This window comes from Anomalospiza imberbis, chromosome 6 (assembly GCF_031753505.1).
Source record: "Anomalospiza imberbis isolate Cuckoo-Finch-1a 21T00152 chromosome 6, ASM3175350v1, whole genome shotgun sequence".
In the NCBI taxonomy this organism is placed as follows: domain Eukaryota; kingdom Metazoa; phylum Chordata; class Aves; order Passeriformes; family Viduidae; genus Anomalospiza; species Anomalospiza imberbis.
In genome coordinates this window covers 13,757,048-13,778,746 of record NC_089686.1, presented here as the reverse complement: position 1 = coordinate 13,778,746, position 21,699 = coordinate 13,757,048, and the positions used below count along the sequence as shown (strand labels likewise).

The following is a 21,699-nucleotide window of genomic DNA, read 5'->3' as shown; positions in this document are numbered from 1 at the left end:
TTTAAATAAGAATAAAATCAAAGCTAGAACACGGCAAATTGGATCCAAATCCTCCCTCTCTAGTCATGAGAGCAGAAATTCTGAGATCTGATCTTCATGAAGTGTAAATTGCAGAGTAGTGGGGCTGAGTGTGAAGGAGCTGTTGTGCGATGACAGAGCTGGAGAAGCTGGTTCCATGAAAGCTGCTGACAGCTGGGTGTGCAGACATTGCTTGGAGATGCTGTGTTAGCAGTGTCTGCTGTGGGAGGAAAGACAGGGACTGGGAGTGTTTGGGAAGGGGGATCCATGATTGATCTTGTCCTGGATGCTACTTACAGGTTTTACTTTAGACTGGAGCTTTTAGTATGACCTGATCTCATGGCAAGCTTGGGTTAGGAAGAAGGCAACTCAGTTCTTTAATTCCCTAGGAAATGTCCCTGTGATCGAGGGTAATTAGTTTTAAGAAGATGCACGGGACATTTTCTTTTGGCATCAGCGTATAATGTAGTTTTTGGTTATTTAGACTATTTTGGTTCCATAAAATGAACAGGACAAAGGAATGAAAGCTGATATTTCAACATTGCCAGTGGTAATTCTTAGTAATCTCTCAAATTAGAGAAGTGTTCAGACTGAGTAGTTAGCTTCTGCATATGACATTGCTTCTACATCTGTTTAATACAAAAAAAAATTGGAACTTACTCAGAAATACAGTCAACATCATTTCTAGAGGAGGGGTAAAACCAGGGGAATTGAAACCTTCTGTTTAGATCAGTATTGCTGTTCTGTAACTAAGTGTTGAGCAATATGAGTTTTGAAGACACTGACTGAAGATCCATTCCTTTACTTCTTATCCTTATAAAGGCCACCACAGGCTTTGGGTTTTTCTGTGAGAATGGGATACATGGATTAGGATTGTAGTGCTGTGGTTTGGAAAGAAGCAAGTGATGAAAGGGATTCACAGTGAGACAGGTGCCAGGACTTCATCCATCACACATTAAACAAGTCAATGAAAAATACTGAAATTAATCATGGGATGTTTTGTTTGAAGGATTGGGGTGGGAACTGGTGAGAGTAGTGGGCTAAGTTGAGCATATGGAATGAGATGTGCCTTACTATTGAGAACTGGACTCTGACCCTGCTTGTAGTTGATGAGTTGGAAAAAGGCCAAAATGAATATACTGAATTTTGAAAACAATTGCTCTGGTCAACTATAATAAGTGAGTGATTATTTTCAGTACATTATCTGCCTAGAAATGTTATTTTTAATTGTTGCTTTAAATTCATGCTAGCTACTTTTAATGGTGTGTTGGTTCAATTTTTATTGGAACCAAGCATACATATATTTCTTGAATTTTGGATTAACATTTTTCTGCCCAGTGGGAACCAGAAATAAAAAAAAAACCTAACGTATTTAAAATGTGATATGTAGAAAAGAAAACATAAAGAAATGATTCTCAGTTGGCTCCTACTGCCATATAAATATGGTATAGTTACTTGATTTCTATAAGAATTAAACTCAAATGTTTTAAAATTCATGCAAATTCTTGCAGAATATATATGAAAAACTCACTATAACTGTAGAAGCACTTCTGCTCCCTTGATAAATGGGACTTCTAGATCACACTTTATTGAGTCTCAGATTTTTAATAATTTGAATCCTGCAAGATTTAATTCTGCATAATTCTGTCTGAAATCAGCTTTTGATTGAGTTGTAATGGCTGTGTTATTGTAAATATCTTTTCATGCTAATGTTGTGCTGGAATTCAATAATATTTAGATGAAATTTCTAGCCTCAAGCAGTGTGGAAGCTGGATTTAGAAAGCCTGATAGTTTGTGTCAAAAAGTCATTTATTTTTGGGAGTCCATAAAATGCACTGTAATAAATGGTCATCCCAAGGTCCAATTTAAATATATACAATAGAAGAGAGAACAGTTGACACAGAGTATTTTTTACACCCTTGAGCTGCTGGACTGAGTAATATGGACTGAGCGGGGTTTTGTAACCTTAAATGATTTTGTACTATAATCATCTGTGGTGAGGGTAGAGTTGGTGACACCAGATGAGCAGGAATAAATCAGGCTATCAGAACAGGCAGCCCACAGCTTGCTGCTTTGTACTCATGTGTTATATCAAAAATAACCTCTCTCCCAACAACCTTTATTCCAGATGTGGCTTTTTGATCACACTTTTTTGCTTCTCAAGCTGGAAAATGCTCTATACATGAAGGGTAAATTTTTTTTGGTACTAATATAGTTTGTATTACTATGTTTTATTTCTGTGTAAAGGGGGAAAACCTTAGCATTAGCGAGGGAGGAATAGAAATTAGATTAAAAGAACAAGTTCTAAAAGTCCAATCAAAATCACTGGATATTTTAAGAAGTATTTATAAGGGGGACAAGAAAGAAGTCTGAAAATTGATTGAAAAATTAAATAAAAGAAACAGAGATATAACATGAAATTCTAGAAAATCAGTATGTTTTACCCTATGGACACTTATAATCATTCTCACACATATCTGCTTTGGTGTTTTGTGTCCTATTATGAACTATGGAGCTCCAGAGTGGTCTGGTTCCTTGACTGATAGACAATGGTCCCCCTTGCTGTAAACGGAGATGAAGGAATAAAGATTTCCTACTATAATCCTAAGTTTTGAGAACAATAAGTACATGCTGTGTATACATGAACACTGTGAAATATCACCATTAGTATGCATACAAAGAATAATAACAATCAGATTTGTAGGAGCAAAATATGCTTACCAGGTGGAATCCTGGTCAGCTGACATCAATGAAGCTCCCACTGATTTTTATGGAGTCAATCTCTTTTGTCCCCTAAGTTCTTAGTGTTTAAAGAATAAAATATTCTGATTTAAATGGCTGAGTTTTCTAGATTTTTACAAAACAAAATACAGATTTCCTGACACATATTCATTAAGATTTGCAGTTCATTGCTTCAATTAGGACCACATATTTTTGTCATCGTTTCAGAATATATATTGAATATGTCTCAGTGCACTCTTTTCCAAGTAGGATTTTTTTGTTTTAACAAACTCTCAGCTGTGTTGGTTAGTTCAGATTTTAGGCTCCTCAGTCAAATACCATATATATATCTATATTCATATATGTCACTATCTGGCTTTTTACCAACCAGAAAAGTTCATATTTACTATAAAAAAAAGAAGTAATTCTCTAAACATATCCTCAAATTCTGATGCGAAACCTGACTCAGCAGCAATATTCATACCATCAAACGTGGGAAAAACCTAGACATTTGTGGACATACCTACTCTGAAATCACTGCTCTGACATATCCACTCATCCTCAAGCCGGCTGCTTTGGCTGCTGCTGGCTGTATAGCTGCAGCAGTGTGCAACTTGGCATGGTCTCCCAATCTGCCTTGCAGAGCTCGGGGCTATTAGCAGCATTGAGGCTTGGCTAGGTAAACCAGATCCATCTGAAAGACTGTCAGAACAAGGACTGCAGTCCAGATCTGTGCTTCAAATAGCAGCTAGCTTTAGTCCAGGCTTTTTACTGGATGAGAGACATCTTCCACATACAGTTATTTAAAGTGCTTATAAACTTAGAAACTATTGAATCAGTTGATGCTAGTGCCCTAACATTTTGATTGATTAGATTGAAAAGAATATGAAGAGACAAAAGGCAAATTTATCCTCCCTGTAATGGGTACAAATATCTCAGATTAATACTGCAGTTAATATTGCAAGGATCAGGAGAGAGTTTGCTTCTGCTGTGAAACTTAATGGCAGAGAAGAAAAGTCACTTCTATTTATCTAGTGGTCCTAGTATGGAAAAAAGAAATGACACTTAGAACTTCTAGAGACAATTCTAATTTAGAAAGATTATCCTTCTTTCTGTGTTTTACATGGCCTCCCCTTCTCCCCTTAAAACCTGAGGTGAAATTTAATTGTCAGTTTTAGTAGTTTGCTGGAGGTTTTCTCAATCAGCTAGTATCTAATTTCCTTCTTTTTGTCTGCAAGCAAAAGGTGAGACTCTTTACAAGACTTATCCTAGTTCTTATTCCCTGTATCTGTTAGTCAGTCCTTGCTGATTATTTTTGCTGTATCAAGCTATAGTACATTAAAAGTGTTCTCCTCTCAAATGAAATGTCTTATAATTTAAATCTCACTAGGAGTGTCAGCATTGCCATGGGACATCTCCATCTTCCCAAAGCAAACAAAATTGACACAGTTGATTTGGTGTATAAATGTCTGCAGCTTTATTAAATATGCATTAAAGTGCAACAGTCATAAATTACATGCACTCAGCTCACTCAGAACATAATGTGTACAGCTAAATAACTTTCTGACTCTACAACCTAAGCAATAAGACCAACCGAAGGATGGACGGGATGCTGAAAGTCAGTTCTCTAAAGTGTTTGCCATCGAAGATCATTTTATCATGCTGTTAAGCATCTCACCTCTCTTGTGTGGTATATATATGAGTAGAGGAGGGAGGGGAAGGGGAAAGTGAGATTTCTGTATTGCTTTTAGTTTAAATTATCCATTTCATTTGCTTATATGCACCTTCCTTGACATGTAATAGTGGGCAGATTGCTTATTTGATATGTCTGTTTGTTTCAGAGAAAGAAAGTCCTCTCAAATAAAGAAACATTTCCTGATTGTAATAATAATAATTTCTATCTTATATTAATATGGCAATTTTATCATATGATGTTAATATCTTTCAAAAGCTGGACATATATAGGAGTCACCCCTTTCCTTTAAAAATGTCCCATTTTCCTTTGGTATGACACAATGTAAATTGTATGTACTTCTCCACCAGAGTGTATACTAGGAAAGAATGATTTCTCAGCATGAAACAGTAGGGACACTGTTTTAGAGAAGACAGAATGTAATTACTTGCATTCCTGAATACATGCCTACTACACAGTGAAGTGTCATGACTTGTTGATGTCTGCATGTACTGAAGTACTTTTCCAAATCTGATCTGAAACCTGACTTTAATGGTCTTTCTGCCTCCCAATATCATGAGTATCATGGACAATGCAAATTGTACTGATAACGTTAACAAGTACACTTTGTAGTATCTGTGTTTTTCTGCACTTCTGATAACTGACCAACATCAGCCCAGATCACTTTCTGATAGTGCTTAATGCAATGTAAGCATCATTGTAGCCTCCCCATTATCACTCAATTCAGGTTTTTGGTAATTTGCTACTTGTCTTTAGCTCGTTTGTTTGTTTGTTTGATTTTGTCTGGCTTGATTTGATTTTTCTTAAAACACTGTATTGAGCAGAAGATTTAGTTGCCTTTTTCTGCTTCTTCTGACTGAAGTCCTCTCGAATGTTGCTAGGATCAGTGCCATTTAAAAAAAAAGTATTCCTTTGCAAAAATAGCTGGAACCTTTATAAGAAATTAGCTTGTTTTATGAAAAACAAAATAGCAAGACATTAACTTTCTGACAATATCTCTAATTCGTGTTTATTTTATTTCTCATTGATTTATTGCCATAAGTCTCTTGGCTCTCTCCCAAACATCTCTTGGCAACAGAGTCAACCAAATTAATTTTTTCCAAGAAAAGATCTACTGTGGTAAGTTAAAGTCTGTCTTCATCATCTGCTTAATGATCTCTTGTGTGATGCTCTATACTTGCTTTATTTTCCCTTGCTTGATAAATACAAAAGGAAATTCTTGGGGTACATGTTATAGCCATTGCTGTTCATATGATAGCCATTGCATTCAGTGCTGATGTGACATCAGAAGGTCTGAGAAGACAATGCCATCCTTTGGGACCAATAAAGCTGGCAGTCATCTTTTTATCCTTGTTTACAGTATATGCTTTGTGGTGGGAAGAGGAACAATATTTGACTAAAAGTTATATCTCCTATATGTACTACTGACCTGATCTTTTGCTTTTTCCTTGAAAAGCTTTTGTCAGATGACCTCTGCTGAGTTCTGTAACATTCTGACCAATCAATCCCTATGGTCCAAAAATCTGAGAGAGAGAGAGGAGAGGGCATTCTTTGTATGCAAGAATGTATAGCTCATGTTGTATCAAACTGTTAAAAATAAAGCACAGTAGCTACACAACTGTTATGATTATCTCCTGGAAATATGTATATTTTTTTCCCTTTTTTTACTCTTGCAACAATAACATTACAACCTACATGATATTTTCCAGAAAATCTGTGTGCCCAGACATGGCAGAGTTGAATTATTGTCCTGCTCTTTAAAGAGCTAATAAACTAGTTCCATGTATGATGTAGCAGAAAATGAATTCAGGAGGGAGAAATACAGACAGCTATATTCGGGCTGTTAGATAAGTCTGAATATGATTTTGGGCCCAGAAAAAAAAGAAAACAATCTTGCTCCTACCATTGTAACATGCTAGCCAACAACCTGCGATGAGAAAGGAAAGTATAAAATTTTGTAATTGCATATTTCAGTTTTGTAATTTGGGTGTGCATGAAGGAGGCCCTGAGGAACACAGCTGCATATATAATACCATTTTTAGCATGTTTACTGACATGGAAGTGAGAAAAATCATTCAAATTGGTGAAATTTGTAGAGTGACAGATTACTGATGAAATATGCTTCAGATGGAAAAATAAGCAGGTGTAAAAGTTAAGTGCAGGGTCTATTTCATTGGCCAAAGGTAGTTTTGTGTACCTAGGAACAAACAAGTGTAGGACAAAGTTGTGTGAGAAACAACTTCACCAAGGATTCATATGTGAATATTTTTATGTGCTCTACTCTTAGTGAAATGTCATGGTTCCACATGTTAGTGGTACCTTCAGGGGCCAGTATAGAAGGTTTTTTAGAATAATGGAATACATTCATTTTATATTTGATACAGAAGAAATAGCTCCTGAAATAATGTGTCCACTCCAGATATTCATGATTAGAAAGAATACTGATATATGGAGAGCTTGAGATAAAAACCACTACAGGATTGGTTAACATAATGAAAGACACCTCCTACAGAAAGTAAACTTGAAGTATTTCAGATTGGTTTGGGTACCTGTTAGGAGAATATGACAGGAATTCTTGGTCTATTGGGTACAACTAGGAAAAAAACCTGTAATTGTTAATAGCTGAAGCTGAACAGAAGATGCCAAGGAATTGCATACTCTTCAGCATCAAAGGTACTCAATCACAAAATAATTTTCATTATGCAAGACAATAAACCAAGGAGACATATTTTTGTCTAAAGATTATCTGTGAATCTAGATCAGCAGCACTTTCACTAAGGCTTCCATGTTTGTATTCTTTAAAAACATAGTTTAATGTTTGTGTGTTATCATAGGAAATGTGTAATGTGTAGCATCTTGTTTCCACAAAACTCCAGTGGAGACAATAATAAGGTATGAAGTTCCAATTACATGTATTATATGGGATCGATTAGACGAGCTGGGAACTCATACCTGCATTTAAACCAGCTCAACCTCATTTTGAGTGTCCTTGATAATAAAATTTCTGTCTTTAGCATTTTTCATCATTTGATTTCAGTGTACTCTATCACTTAGGGTTTCATGTTCAAAAGTGTCCTAATAAAATGAATTTCAGAATAATAAAATCCCTGTAGCAGGGGGTATGGTGAATACTTCTGAAGCTCATGTCAAGGGGATCCTCAGATGGTATCACAAATCAGGCCCATGAACTTGCTGCCAAGAAAGTCAACTTCTTCACCTGTATAGGAAACAAGCTACTCTTGCAGCTTTCTTCTACTTTCCTCTTTGTTTGCCCCTTGTAATGCTTTTTTGCCCTGCTCAGATTTTTGTGGGGTTTTATGTCTTTCAGGTAAGCCTTTCTTGGAAAAACTGAAAGCAATAGAGATGCTCCTTGCAATGGAACTGCCCAGAAAAATCACCATTCAGTTTTAGTCAGAAAATACAGTTATTTTTCTGGTTAGAGAGAGAGATATATTCCCTTGGGTTTTGGTACTGTGAGTAATATGGGAGAAAACATTCCTATAGTTGTAATTGGAAATAAGAACAAACAAAATGTAGGAATATTTTGAGTACTGATTCTTTGAATACTTGATGGAGAAAACCTGGCATAGGGCCTGGTGATCTGGATCAGAGATGTGAACATTTTGCTCCCATATCTGTTGCTTATGTATTAAGTACAAGGGAATCAAACTCATGTATATTTTGGTGAAAATATATTTTTTTCACCATAACCTTAAAGGACGAAAATCATTCTGTGGATGTATTTTTATATACACTAGAGATACTCATGGACTGGATCATAATTTAACTCTAAATATCAGTGGACAAGTAAAGAATAAAAGCAGTAACATCAACAACAACAATAACATTAAAACATATGAACAGAGACATCTTAAATGGACATCTTAAATTTTTCTCTTAATCTGGCTTCCACAATTATATTTTCTTGTGTCTCAAAGTTTTTTCTCTTTTTTTTTTTTAATGCTGATAGATAGAAAAGCTATCGAATAAATCTGGTAACAAATATTTTTGTGATGTTGTTTAGTGCTTTTTGAAAACACGCATCACGTATGCTTTCTTCATGAGAGAGGATGCGAGAGGTTTCTGAGGGAAATTTCAGTCATGTATATAAATTGAGTGTAATGTAAGCCAAAAACCTGTTGTTGCAGACTGGTAAAAATTTCAGTCAGACTGGCTCAGGTTTCAAATGAAGCACTATACTAACATTGTCTGATTATACCTTTTAAATAGGAAAACAGATAATATTAATTATTTTCTAGGTAATGGCTGCAAACAGCATTCCTTGTCTGTATTTTTATTTCACATTGAGCCTGGAATGACCACAGAACCTTGCAATAAATTGTAACTTCTGTACATAATTTTAGGGGGTTTTTGATTTTTTTTTTTTTTAAAGAAAAAAAATTTATCCTGGGCTGTAGTCTTATGGACATTCTAAGTGTTTTGGTTCTTGATTCTGTGGTTTCATAAGAAATATGAATCTATAGGTTTAAAAATAATGTAGGATTTTTTTTTCAGGCTGCAGTGAGAAAAGGCTATTCCTTGATTTGTTGGTGGCTTGTTTTGTTTGCCTGAAATATTGCGGTTGCAAGAGTACCCTTCAGGTCCAATAATTTGCTTTACAGAAAGACTGTCTTCTTAATTATCTGCATAGTACACAAAATATGTTATAAATATATCTGATTATTTTACAAGATAGATCAGATACATTTTCATCATCTAAATGGTAATATGCTTGGTTTCTAAAAGTAGTATAGCATACTATTTGCACAAGAAGTTTTACAGGCATTAGTAACTTATCTATCACATCTAGAGCTATTGGTGTGACAGAGTATTATAGAAGTCTTATTATTGACTTAACAAACAAAGATATTTGAGTGACATATACAGGATTTTCCAGGAAAAGCAGAATTTTCATTCTAATATGGGGCCTGGAACAAACTGAAGGAAGATGAAAATATTGTTTAAGAGCTGGGTGAAAATATTTCTTACAAAGTAAAGTAAAATTCTAAAAACTCACAGGCCAAGAGAGAAGTGTATTGACAAAGCAATTATTTACTCATCCCTATAGACAATTAAAAAAATTCTTTTAGGCCCTATTAAAGCACTAATTTTAATTTATAGAAATGTACTTGTTCCCAACATGCTCATATGGTGACATCAGACTGAAACCTCTTGCACCTTGATCTCCTACAGAGAGTGCTATGATAAACGAAGCATATATTTCTAATTAAGAGTCAATAAAAAAACTGCTCAACATGTCCCTCTATTACTGTACTGGATGTAATTGTTTTTAAAATACTGAGCTTAATCCAGTATTTTAACATGATCTGGGGTTTAATCAAAACCATGATTACAGCATATTTTATGGTAATGTCTCATTTACTCCACATTTCAAAACACAGTAGGGTAGTATAGGAATAAAGGCTACATGACTGCTTCTGTCTCTACCACAGTTTCCCTGTGTCCAGGGAAAGATGCTACCCCTCTGAACCTCATTTTAAAGATCTGTGAAATATGGATAATTACACCCTTCCTGAACAGTTGCTTTGAGTTCTGTCAGTGTGCCACATATTATATTATCATCCACTTCTATTTTGTAATGTTATTCCTTAGAACTTGGAATTATTAAGCAAGTTATTAGGCTATAATTAAGGAAGTGGTGTCTGAGTATGTAGAGGTCCAAGTGAAGAATTTTGCAGATAGCTAAAAGTATTGTCTAAAGATTTCTAGAGTTCAAGCTGAAAGTCTGTCCTGAGGCTGAACAAGCTCAGGGAAGATTCCTAGATGGCTTTGCTTTGAAAAGAGCAGAGATGGCTTTGACAATTAATGAGAGTAATAACTTGGCTGATTACTGAAGTAGCTTTATGCTACCCAGCTGTATTACCTCTCTTGCCCAAGTTAAGCTGAAGCCTCCTATTTCTCATCCATAATGATTTCTGATGCCTAAAGATGTGCATGTCAGGTATGTGTTCTATGGAAGTGTGCTACATTTTTTCAAGGACAGTAGTTTTCCCCCCATGCATGGACAGGGACTGGTCTACCTACTGTATCATGGTCATATATCGTCAGTTCATAATCATTCCATGGTATGATTTATCTTGTATGGAATATTTTAATCATGTAGGGAAGACGTAATTATAAGGCCTAATCACATAATGAAGAGCAGTTTATCTCTGAACCTTACAGCCAGCATTCTGTGAACAGTCATTAAATTATATGTGCTTTGTTCCTGAGGAAGGAACTAAGTCTTAGCACTGTTATATGTTTGTGCTCTGGTCTTCTCCTGTGATCCACTTTGTTTTAAAGACAGCTGATAGATCCCACAGTGTCAGTGCTGATGTAAGTCTCCTTCCCCTGGCTGTAAGGATACCATCCATCAGTGCCATCAAAGCTATCATTCTGCTTTATGTTTGTGAGGGAGTTGTGTGAAGTGTTTACCCCTCATAGTTTCCCAGTAAATGACAATAGACATCAGTTTGTATCTATCTCATGAGTTTGAAACTTTCATGAAGATGAATGGAGTGTGTCACATCAAATAATCTCAGTGCCTTGCACTACTGTATTGGGATCCTTTCAGAGTTCCACCTTTATGGAGTGCATTTCACCTGTATTGAGCATAGGTATTGAGGTAGTTGTCTTGTTTCAGTAAAAATATTCATTGTTAGGAAAACATATTGGCATCATTTACTGCAGGCTGGTGTGCTTTTTATGGGTATCTGTAATCTTTATCAAGTGGAATATTAATAGCATTGCATTCTTTTATAGTCCTGTGTTTGCAAAGTTTACACTATTTACCTTTTCAAAAAATAGCTGTATTGAGTTAATTTTCTTTTGCATGTATGATTTCACATATTTTTCTGTCGATGTCACGTGTGTAGATTAGGGTCAAATTTGTGTTAATTTGCAGTATTGGTGGGAACATATCTCCACACAGTGAAACCTTTACTTTTTTTTTTAACCCCTTGACTTTGGTGTAGCTTAGTTGACCTCATTTGTAATATAGAACACCATTTTAGGATGAGAGAAATGGTGTGTGAATAGAAACAATAGTTAAACACTGTTTCTGAGTGATTTTCTTCTTCTGCATAAATGTGGACATAGGAAGCAGAGGGCAATATATGCTGTTCCTAGACACATATCTGTTAAGATTTTCCAGAACTAGTTTTCTACAAGTCCTTATTTTTAAAGCAGAAACACTAAGTAATGAGTCCTGCACTGAAAAATGAAAATCATTTGGCTGGTAGCATAAATTGAACAAAAACCTTCCCCACATAGTATGGAAAGCTTGCTAACAACTTCCTTTCATTCAGAGTCTATCACCCTTTTTCATAACGGATTCTCAGAATATTTTAAGAACAGATTATATCTGCACATTTTCTATTTCCTTCTGTGGTGCATCTTCTCTTTCTCAAAGTACAGCTAAATCTTGCCCTTCTGGTTTTGCTAACCCTTATTTTGTCTCACACTTGAAACTGCATTATAAAATCCATGTGGCAGGGCCTATTCCTTCTTATGGTAGTCTAAAGTGCCAAGAAGAATTTCATGTTGCATAGAGGTGATAAATGGTTAAAGACTTTTTAAAAAGTCTTTTGGTTACATGCAATTCAGTAGATGGCTTTGATCCTGAAATGCATGGTTTAAATGAACAGGCTGCGTGACATATTCACATTTTAAATAATCCTAAAAGTGAGCTTTTTAGGCCAATATAACAAGACAAAAGAAAGTAGCAATGAAATTATATATTTTTAATATAAATAATAGCAAGAAAAGTTTGAATTGTGATAATGTTACCTTGCTGATGGAGTGACATGCTTCACTCATAGGAAAGAAGCAACAATGTGTTTATGGATATAAACAAGTGATTTAACAAACCTTGATAGTAAATGTGATAGGGGTTTAACAAGATTCCTTGGCAAGATACACTTGATTTTTTAGTGCATAGAGGCTAGGGCCAGACAAAACTGTCAGGGAGACAGTTTTATCTCCTGTTGAGTCATGAGTTTCAGAATAGATCCTCTTGCTTCCTTCAGAGAGGAGTCTAGGTGCATCTGAATCCACTTCTAGCCTCAGATTTAGTCAATAGTCTATGGCTAAAGTGAATCCTGCACAGTGAATCCTTTAGACCACTTAGCCAAGAAGTCAAAGTTGATCATGCTATAACCTCTTAGAGAGGATCTGTTGTGGAATGGGATCTCTCAACCTGGGGAGTAACCTTGAGAGGTGTCCTTGCTCAAGGAGAGATCCTAGTGTGCAGCCCGCTGCCGTACAGGAGAGCTCCAGGGGCCCTGGGCTGTCTGCTATTTATAGGGAAAGATGAGTGACTTATGGTCATATTTGCATACCAGCAAGACGTCTGGGTCACCATTCCAGACAGCCCTTGGCTACCATGTTCAGAGAATGATGGATGCAGCTATCACAACACCCACTGGTGGTTATGGCTTAAGCTGGGAGGCAGGAGCACATCATGATGAAAGAAAGTTTATAGCAGAGTGAGGAATAGATCTCAACTCCTCTAGATTTCAACTAAGATAAAAACTTTAATTCTTTGTGCATCATTCTCTGCTCTTCTTTTTTGTACAAGGGTTTCACTCTGAATCCTCTGATCTTTTAAGATACTTCTACAAATTATTTCAATTGCTCTTTTTCTGAAAGACAGAAATTTGTATGATATTTTTTATGTCTTTAAACAAGAGAAAACAAAGAAAGAAAACTGCTGTAATGTAAAATATTGCTAATGTTCATACATTTATCAGCAGTGTAAAAATTCTTGGTTCATCTACTGGCTACATACGGAAATGTAGCTTGGTAACTCTGGAAAACCTAGACAAACGCATTGATTTGAAATCCATCTTGGCTATTTGTGTACAACATGGGTTTGCTTTCTTAAAAACCTGGGGTTTGAGTCCTGCTGCACAACAAATGACAACAAATGACTCCTGAGTTAATCCTTCTGCAAAATATGGCAAATGATACTTGTCTCTTTCTTAATGAGGCCTTGCTGCATAATAAGGGTTCTGTAGTGCACAGAATTATTAACGTCAGATGAAGAGCTGTAACTAGAACTCGTGGCTCACTGCCCATCATATTTTTGCTAGGCCAAAGGGTGCTTTACAGATGTAATTTTCTTGTAGACTCTGGATCTCTATATAAATTTTTGCAAGGCATGAAGTATAATGGATGTGATTAACATATAAGGAGTGCCATGGAGCTCCAGGCATGCCTAATGCAGTTAGGAGCTTCAGTGTGCCAGGAACAAAAACTCAGTTGGTGTGCCAGGAACTGTGGGGCTCAAGTACCCTTCATGCCAATGTAGTTCATTCATGGGAATGACTGACTCCTGCTGAAAATGTAGTAAGGATAGAGAAGGGGTTCCTCTGAGACAGTTATTGGAGGATTGAAGACCAAAGTAATAATGTCTGGCAAAAGTAAAAATAGAAATCCTGAATTCTATGAGTTGATGAACATCTACTGAAACAACTTATTTTGAGGCATTTTATGTGATTACTTTGTAGGCAAAATGTCCATGAATGTCAATGGGATTTTTTTTCTGTGTAAAGAATGCTGGAATACATTGTAGTTAGTAAGAACAGTTTTGCATCAGAGATTGCTGAGGAATAATTTTGATGGGCAAGTATAATTTCTAAGGACACTCATAAGTGGTACAAGTACCTGATAAACAGATCCCTTGTTGATACGAATTGTCAGAATTTTGGTGAAGGTGATGGACATGCAATGTACCTGCCAGCTGAGGAACTACCCCCATGAGATTCAGTCTGAACTCTACTAATGGGGGTGGAAAGAAAAAGGGGGCAGTTTCTATTTGTGTCTCCCTTGCATTACTTCTTGCATTCCTGACATGGTTGATGGTCAAAAGAAACGTGCCTGAAGCTGGATCACTTATCTATGGAGAGAGCAGGGTAAGAACCATTTATACCTGCTCTCATTTAGTCTTCATGAATCAGTGAGTAACTGCCTGGCCTTTGTGAATATGTAGGGTTAAGGGGCATTTAATTAGTGAGCATTCAGTGTAATTAAATATCTGCTAGTATGTTGCACATATTTTGTTTTCACTAGAGTTATCAGTAAAGGCCCACATTTCATAAGGCACTAATACAGTATGGCAGAGATTAGTATATCATAGAGGGAGGAGGAGAGCTAAAGTATTATCATATGTAAGCTATTAGTGTAATTATATTTTTAAAGTGGTGCCTCAAATTGGTTACTTGAAGTGAGTTTCCAGTTTGTGTAGAGGCAGTAGTAGAAAATAATTTATATATGAAGGTCTCAGCCTTTTCTTAAGTCAACAGCACATAAAGCATTTTAGGTTTGCTTTTTATTGTTAAAGTCCCATAATCTATGAACACTTGGTCATGAAGTAGCTTGTTATTAAAATATAATATCGTGTTCATCTGTGATTATTATTTTAATTCAGTGCTCGGTTGACTTATACAAAGCTGCCTGAACTCCTTCAGTAACCATTCTCCTTTCGCCTACATTACATTTAATTTATACCACGATGATAAAAAATTTGATTTATTTTACAACAGATCAGTAATTGTGCTCTACAAATAAGTCCGTAATGATAATCAACAGCATTTTCAACATAATTTAATTTGTCTTCTCCCGAGAGGTAGTTAAATGCAGTAATAATAACACTACTGTTATGGACTCTGCTGCAGTTAATCATGGCCTGAATATGCAGACAGCCCCAATATTGTATTGACAGAAATTAAATTAACCATCAGCTTGGGCAATCAGTGGCTGTACAGCTATTAAAAGTAATAAAGGCAACAAAACCCAACCATAACCAATTATATTTTGACATATAAACGAAAAAAGACAGATGTTTTTGATTTGAAATTTTTATTTCATTGGAAGTGAAGAAGATATATCTTTTCATATACATTATTTCCCATGCCTTAATTAACCCATAATACACATCAGAGCCTAAGAATCATTCTGACATACTGTAATATCACAAGTGTGTTCTGTGTGCCTCCTAACCCAAACATTTCATTATCTCCATAAACAGTGGCTTTGTATAGCATGTTAATGCAAAGGTATATATCAAAATGCATGGATGACACAAGGTGCAATCAACATTCCAAAAAAATTTGCAGAGATTATGAAAAAAGTGTCTCTGTGGGTTCAGTGTGGCATGTTTTACTTAAGCTGTTTCTGAGGTGAGAAGCAAAACTCTCAAAAATTCTGAAAAACTCAGTGACTTGGCTTGGGTTTTGTAGAGGACAAATTAAGACATTATTTTCACTATATGTGTGGTTAGCACGTCATAATTTTTTTGTCGTGCAGAATGAAGCATCCATACCTTGGTAAAAGTTACATTTATGTTGTGTTCTCTTAATATCTCATTTGTCTAGGAAAAATCAAAATGGTAGGTGCACTCAAAAGTGGCTAGTTACTTATATATTAAACTGCAAGGTAAAGTTTAAACATTTGCAACTGTATATATAATGCTAAATTATAAATCCTCTGTGTATATGAGGGAAAATAGAGCAGATCACACTTAAGGTTTATGGATATTTTATCGGGGAACAATGCTTTTACTTAACGAATCATGTATATTTAAGATATATATTTATATCATAAATATATGAATTTGTTTTTAATTTACCTTGTAGTAGTTTCTATAGATTTACAGCTTGAAAAGTATGTATTTCAGTTTATTGTAATTTGTATCTTATGCTGAAAACACTATGTCAGGGTACAAGTGAAATAAAATAGCATAGTATGCCATTATTCTTAACCAAAATCAAACCCAGTGTATATAAGAAGAGTATTTTGAGAATTACAGTCTTATCTGTCTCTTTAGAAAGTGTTTCATAATCTTACATAGCAGTTACCTGGTCTATTAATAACTTTCTGGAGAGTTTGAAAAACTGCATGTTTCAGGCATGTCATGAGTTGACTTTTTCAGACTGATGACTAAAGACATTGCATTTTAGAAGGCTGCAGCTTTATAGATCAGAAAGGAATTCAGTTGCCTAATCTCATAGGAATCCATAAACTTAGTTCAGAATCATTGAAAAGCATAAATACGTGTTTAATTTGACACATACTATTACCCAAACATATGACTTTTCCAGTTCCTGAGCTCTTCTCTGGAAAGGGCCTTAGCCAGGAGAAGAAAATAATCTTTAATCTCTAAATCTTTTTGCTCTGTAGACTTATTAAATTCAATATAGTTCACTTACATGGGAAAGGAGAATAATCCTGCAGGAGCTAGGAGACAAAAAATATGTGGTTTGTGTTATGCAGGTCAAGCTAGGAGCTCAAGGTTTTTAGAAATTCCCTTCTGACCATACAACTCATGAATGCACTTAAAGTACATTGAAGTACTTAAAAAGAAATTTGCCCAAGACAAAGGCAGGTTTTAGAGAAGCCCTGACTGTACAGCTAGAGTGACAGAGGAGATGTTTTCATTTTTTTAATGTTCAAGTGTGTGAGCAGAAGAACATGTAAGGCCAGGTTTCCCAATGCACCTGTTGGATGTCACTAGGCCCTGGTGATGCCCCAGGTTCTTTCTTGTATCACTGCTGCAGACTTCAGATCACACCTGTGGCAAACCCCAGTGCACATATAATAGCCAAGTTCCCCTGCTATTCCTAGACAGAAAGTCATGAGAAACATTTTTTTTCTTCAGCTACTGAATTTCACAAAACATCTAGGAATTTAATGATTTTTAAAAGTTTTACTCTTTCAGCTGTAACTGCAGTTGGCCAGTGGTTTGAAAAGGTGCAGAGAGAGACCAACAGGTATGTGGGAGAGGTTTGTCTTATTCCATAAGAAAGCAGCCAGAAGCAATCCTTTCCAGCCATTTTGAAGACAGTAATTTTGTAGTACATGTGACAGATCACAAAGTTATAAAGGCTTAATTGGAGCTCGTGCACAATCTTTGAAGAGAACATATTCTTGCCTCACCCATTAACAGGCTAACTATAATGAAATTTCTTCAAGGACAACATTTTGGTGTATATTACACATAACATCTGACAACAATATGCTGTCAGATGTTAATGTTTATATGGAGGCTGGGTCAAGGTATGTCATGTAATGACAAAATTCAGACTTTTTTAAGTAATAGAGGATTGAAAAATTCCTTTTCTAGCTATATTTCTGAGATTTAACTTTCTTAGTCTTTATAAATAACTTTCTTTCCTGAAGAACAATGATTTTGTAAATAGGCAGCACATGAGGGCCAATATCTCTTGTGACACTTCTTACCAAGAAAGACAGATGTATCTATCATTCATGGCTATTTCAGTGATGAGTTATCTTTCCCCTCTGTAGCCATGAAGATGCATGTCATAACAGAGATCAACTATCATTGTAATGCAATTTTCCTTTATGCAGCATGTGTTGTAAATGGTGTTGATTGCTGACAGAAACTCAGAGGGTGGGAGATAGAACTCCTGGTACTCACAGGGCAGGAAATACAACTTAGGGAATAGTGAATATTATATTTGATACATATTTGCTTTCATCCTATAACTTTCGTCCAGTTTGTCTGCAAGTTTCCATAAAGAAATCCGTTGCATTAAAAGGCAGTCTGGAAATTATGTTCCTTCAGACATTGCTATATGTTCACTCATATTTGTTCAGAAGAGTGAGATACACATTAAGCTAAGGAGAAGGTTGCCACTGTATTAATTGTAAAATGATTCAGCAGGATGGGAGTCCTAATATAATTATGAGGGTCTTTGGGAAAATAAAACCAATCTTTAGCTAATATAGCAAAAGAAAAGGCTACTTTTCTCTTACAAAGCATTAAATTAAACATTTCTGCCCTTATCATCTCTGAATTTCTAGAAAGGGTCCAACTTATCATCAACAAGATAAATCTAAAAAATACGTTTGGTTACCAATGCTGGCAGCAATTGTTTCATTTCAATTGTTCTTTCTTTCTTCTGGCTCTTAAATTGTAGTACTCTAGGCCAACTGAGATTTTGATATTAAGAGCAACCAAGTAATCTAAGCCAAACCCAGACCTAACCTGATCTTAAACTAAACACCTTACAACATAATTCTACTAGTTTTTATTTCTGTGAAAATTTTCTCTTAACTGTTCTTATTAGAGATGTTACTTATCATAATTACTATTTATGGATAACATAAAATCAGAAAATATTGATATTGAACATCCACTACTTTCAACTGTTACTTTAATTCTTTCACTCTGATATTGACAATATTAATATTGTAATACTATGTATTTTTCTATCTGAAGTTGTCTTGGACAATAACTGTTTTAGAAGAATTTATCAAGAAAAACACGTGTTGAAAATATTATAATTGTATGCTTTTTATATACAAAGGCACATCTGTGTTATGTAACTTTGCTGTGTTATTAAATGTGTTTGAATTAAAAAATATTTAAATTAACAACACTTAAGAGTATACCTATACAAAGAACAGAGAGTTAGTGTGAAGTGAAATGTATCATGAGGTAATTGTGAATCAGAACAGAAAACTGTTTAAATTATCTGAAATTTTCACTGAAAAACAAAAGCTTTCTCGTTTTCCTCCATTCCTTTTTTTTCCTAATAGCTAAGTTGTAAATGATACTTGGTTTTATTTTGAGAATATAATGAGGCTCAATTAATGTGACTTCAGTAAAAGGAAGACTGTTTTTTGTTCAAAAGGTCTCTAAATGTTCCTACACTTCATAGTTTTGTGATTTTTAAAAAAATAAATTATTTATTTTGTTTCTCTCATCCTTTCTGGAGTTGAGAAGTATTGACCACATATTTGATCTATGCTTTTGAACTTTGACACTTTCTCTTACTTCAGTGACACATGAGCAAGGTAGAATCTAGGTGATCTTCCTGAATATCCTGATAAATTGTAGACTGGAAGAAACAATTGCTTCAGTATGTATAATTTGTTCATGTTACTATTTCTGTCCAACAATTTATTTTGGTCTAACATTAATGAAAACATGCCCAGGCATGTATGTAAGGAAATTTGAAAGCTGTGGACACAAACTGGTACCAGTATTTCACATTGCACCCTCTCAGAAAGATGGGACAATAAGCCCACATGAATGAATCTGGAGTAAATCAGTCAATAATTTGGGGTTTACTTTCAGTAAGTAAAGAATCTTATCACACTTTCCTTGGTAGTGAATTTGTTAAGGCAGGTGCCACAGCTGCATTTTCTGTTGTCTAGACTGCAGTTTTGAGATATCCAGCTACTTGCATTATTATTAATACCTACACGAATGCATCTACCTTCTTGTTCACAGGATGTGGCTTAGGAATGGGAAATGGCATTTGACAGGCTCTAGACCTGCAGGCTGGCTGTCCAAAAATACACATAACTTAACTAGTGGGAAGAAAAAATTCATTTGTAAGCAACAGTTGAACACTAAGCATCACCCTTGTTATGCTGGTATTGTCTAGAAACCAGAGTGGCAACCGATCAAAACAGAAAACCGTAACTTGAAGAAACAACATGTTATTTTGATAGCTCTTGCTTTAAGAATGCAAGCACATAGCAGCTTTATTTTTCAGTGTGTTGTTGCTTTAAAACTATAACAGCTGAATGAGCCTTTCGCTGCACAAGATTTTTGTATTACCTGTCAGTTCTGTGACTTCTGTTCATTTCCAAAAATAACTAATGGACACACATCCTTAATAATCTTTTATGGCCAAGGAGCTGCTAGACTGAAACATCTGATACAGGAAACTGATCCTTCTCCAGTATAAATTCTGCCATAATTGCGAAACTGTGTTTTCCAATTCAAAAGGCACAAAGAGCAGATTTTTTCATGTAAACTATGGAATCTCATAAAGAGGGATGAGAGATTAGAAATCAAAATATTAAAGGTAACATTCAATATAAGTTCTGACTTATAGTTTCTGCGTATGAGACTTCTCTGGGGAAAAGAAGCAATACCGAAAATGCTATGTCAAACTATTTAATCATCCTTCTTGAAATTTTTTATTCTTAAAACAATTCATGGACGTATTATAAACTGCTGCTTTATTGTTCCCCCTTCTCACTCTGGCTTTCTCTTCTAATCCATTGCAGTATTTCCTTTCTGTCCATGACATCATATTAACTCTCACTAGAGGAAAGGGAAAAAGAGACAGAGAAAGAAAAGGAAAAAACGCTCTCGAGGCTCACCCCGCACCCACCCCCCCGCCCATGCCTTTCTTGGCAACAGAAATACCTTTAAGTGTAACATAATTGCAATCTCTCTGCCCTTTCTCCCCCCTCTGGGACTATTCAGCAAACCCTACAACATACACTTAAATCTTCAACTTCTTAGAGACACTACACGCAGATGGGAAAGATTTGATTAAAATTACAGTGCTTTAGGTTCAACTTCACCTATTAAGAAAAAAAGGGATCTGGTGGTGGACTTCTTTCCCTGAGAAATAACTAGGCCACAGTAATTACAGACAGGGCCCTGCTGTGTACCATGAATAGGATCCCTGGGGTGGTATTTTCCTGTAACCTGTCTATGCAGGGCTGTTGACATCAACATGAATGATAACTATGCTAGGCTTCCTTTTTTGTTGTTGTTTGTTTTACTTTTTTTTTATTATTATTATTCTTTTTATGCCTTAGAAAAAGAAGGGGAGGAGAAAGAAAATTAAATAAGCTATAAGTGTTGCGATTTACATTTTTTGTGTCAAGGATGCTTTTATGTACTTTTCTATACATCTGTGTGATTATTTTCTTAGAGTATTTTTCTTAAAGTTGTATTTTGGCCCTCAAGCAATGAACAGACCAACATGAGTAAAGTAATAGGCACAGAACACTAGACACTGCAGAAATTTAAATGTTAGCACTTTTCCCAGAATCCAAATTAGTGGGAGCTTTCATTTTTAAGCCCCGTCCCACTTTAGGACAATTGACTCATATTACTAGATAATGTCCACCAAATTAATTTTATTTGGATTTCACGTTGTATTAGACAGCTATACTTTGTTATTGTTTTAGCTGCTAAAAGTCTGAATTACCCATAGAAAGCTTTACTTTGCACTACATAGCACCGGTGAAATGGAGACTAGAATTATAGCTCCTGGCACACCCCAGGCTTTGAACAGAATCAGTTGAAAGTCTGTTGGAAGAGAATATGTAATAAGAAATGTAAGGAAGCAGCACAACACAAATTATCAATATGTTAGGATGGGTCCAAAGAAAAGCAGTGGAAATTTAGGTTGAGCTCCGATCATAACCAAAAGTGTATATAGGATAGTCACATGGAATTTAGAAGAAAAGGTACTATCTGGAAGTCT

The 21,699-nt window shown here is 35.5% G+C and overlaps 1 long non-coding RNA gene across 1 annotated transcript in view; it reads left to right on the top strand.

The window, feature by feature from the left end:
- LOC137476625 (uncharacterized) overlaps nt 1-21,699 on the top strand; it is an 87,613-nt gene that overhangs the window by 27,337 nt on the left and 38,577 nt on the right. Inside the window, exon 2 of the long non-coding RNA XR_011000472.1 lies at nt 5,475-5,551. This is a non-coding gene — a long non-coding RNA (uncharacterized lncRNA). The remainder of the gene's footprint in view (nt 1-5,474; nt 5,552-21,699) is intronic.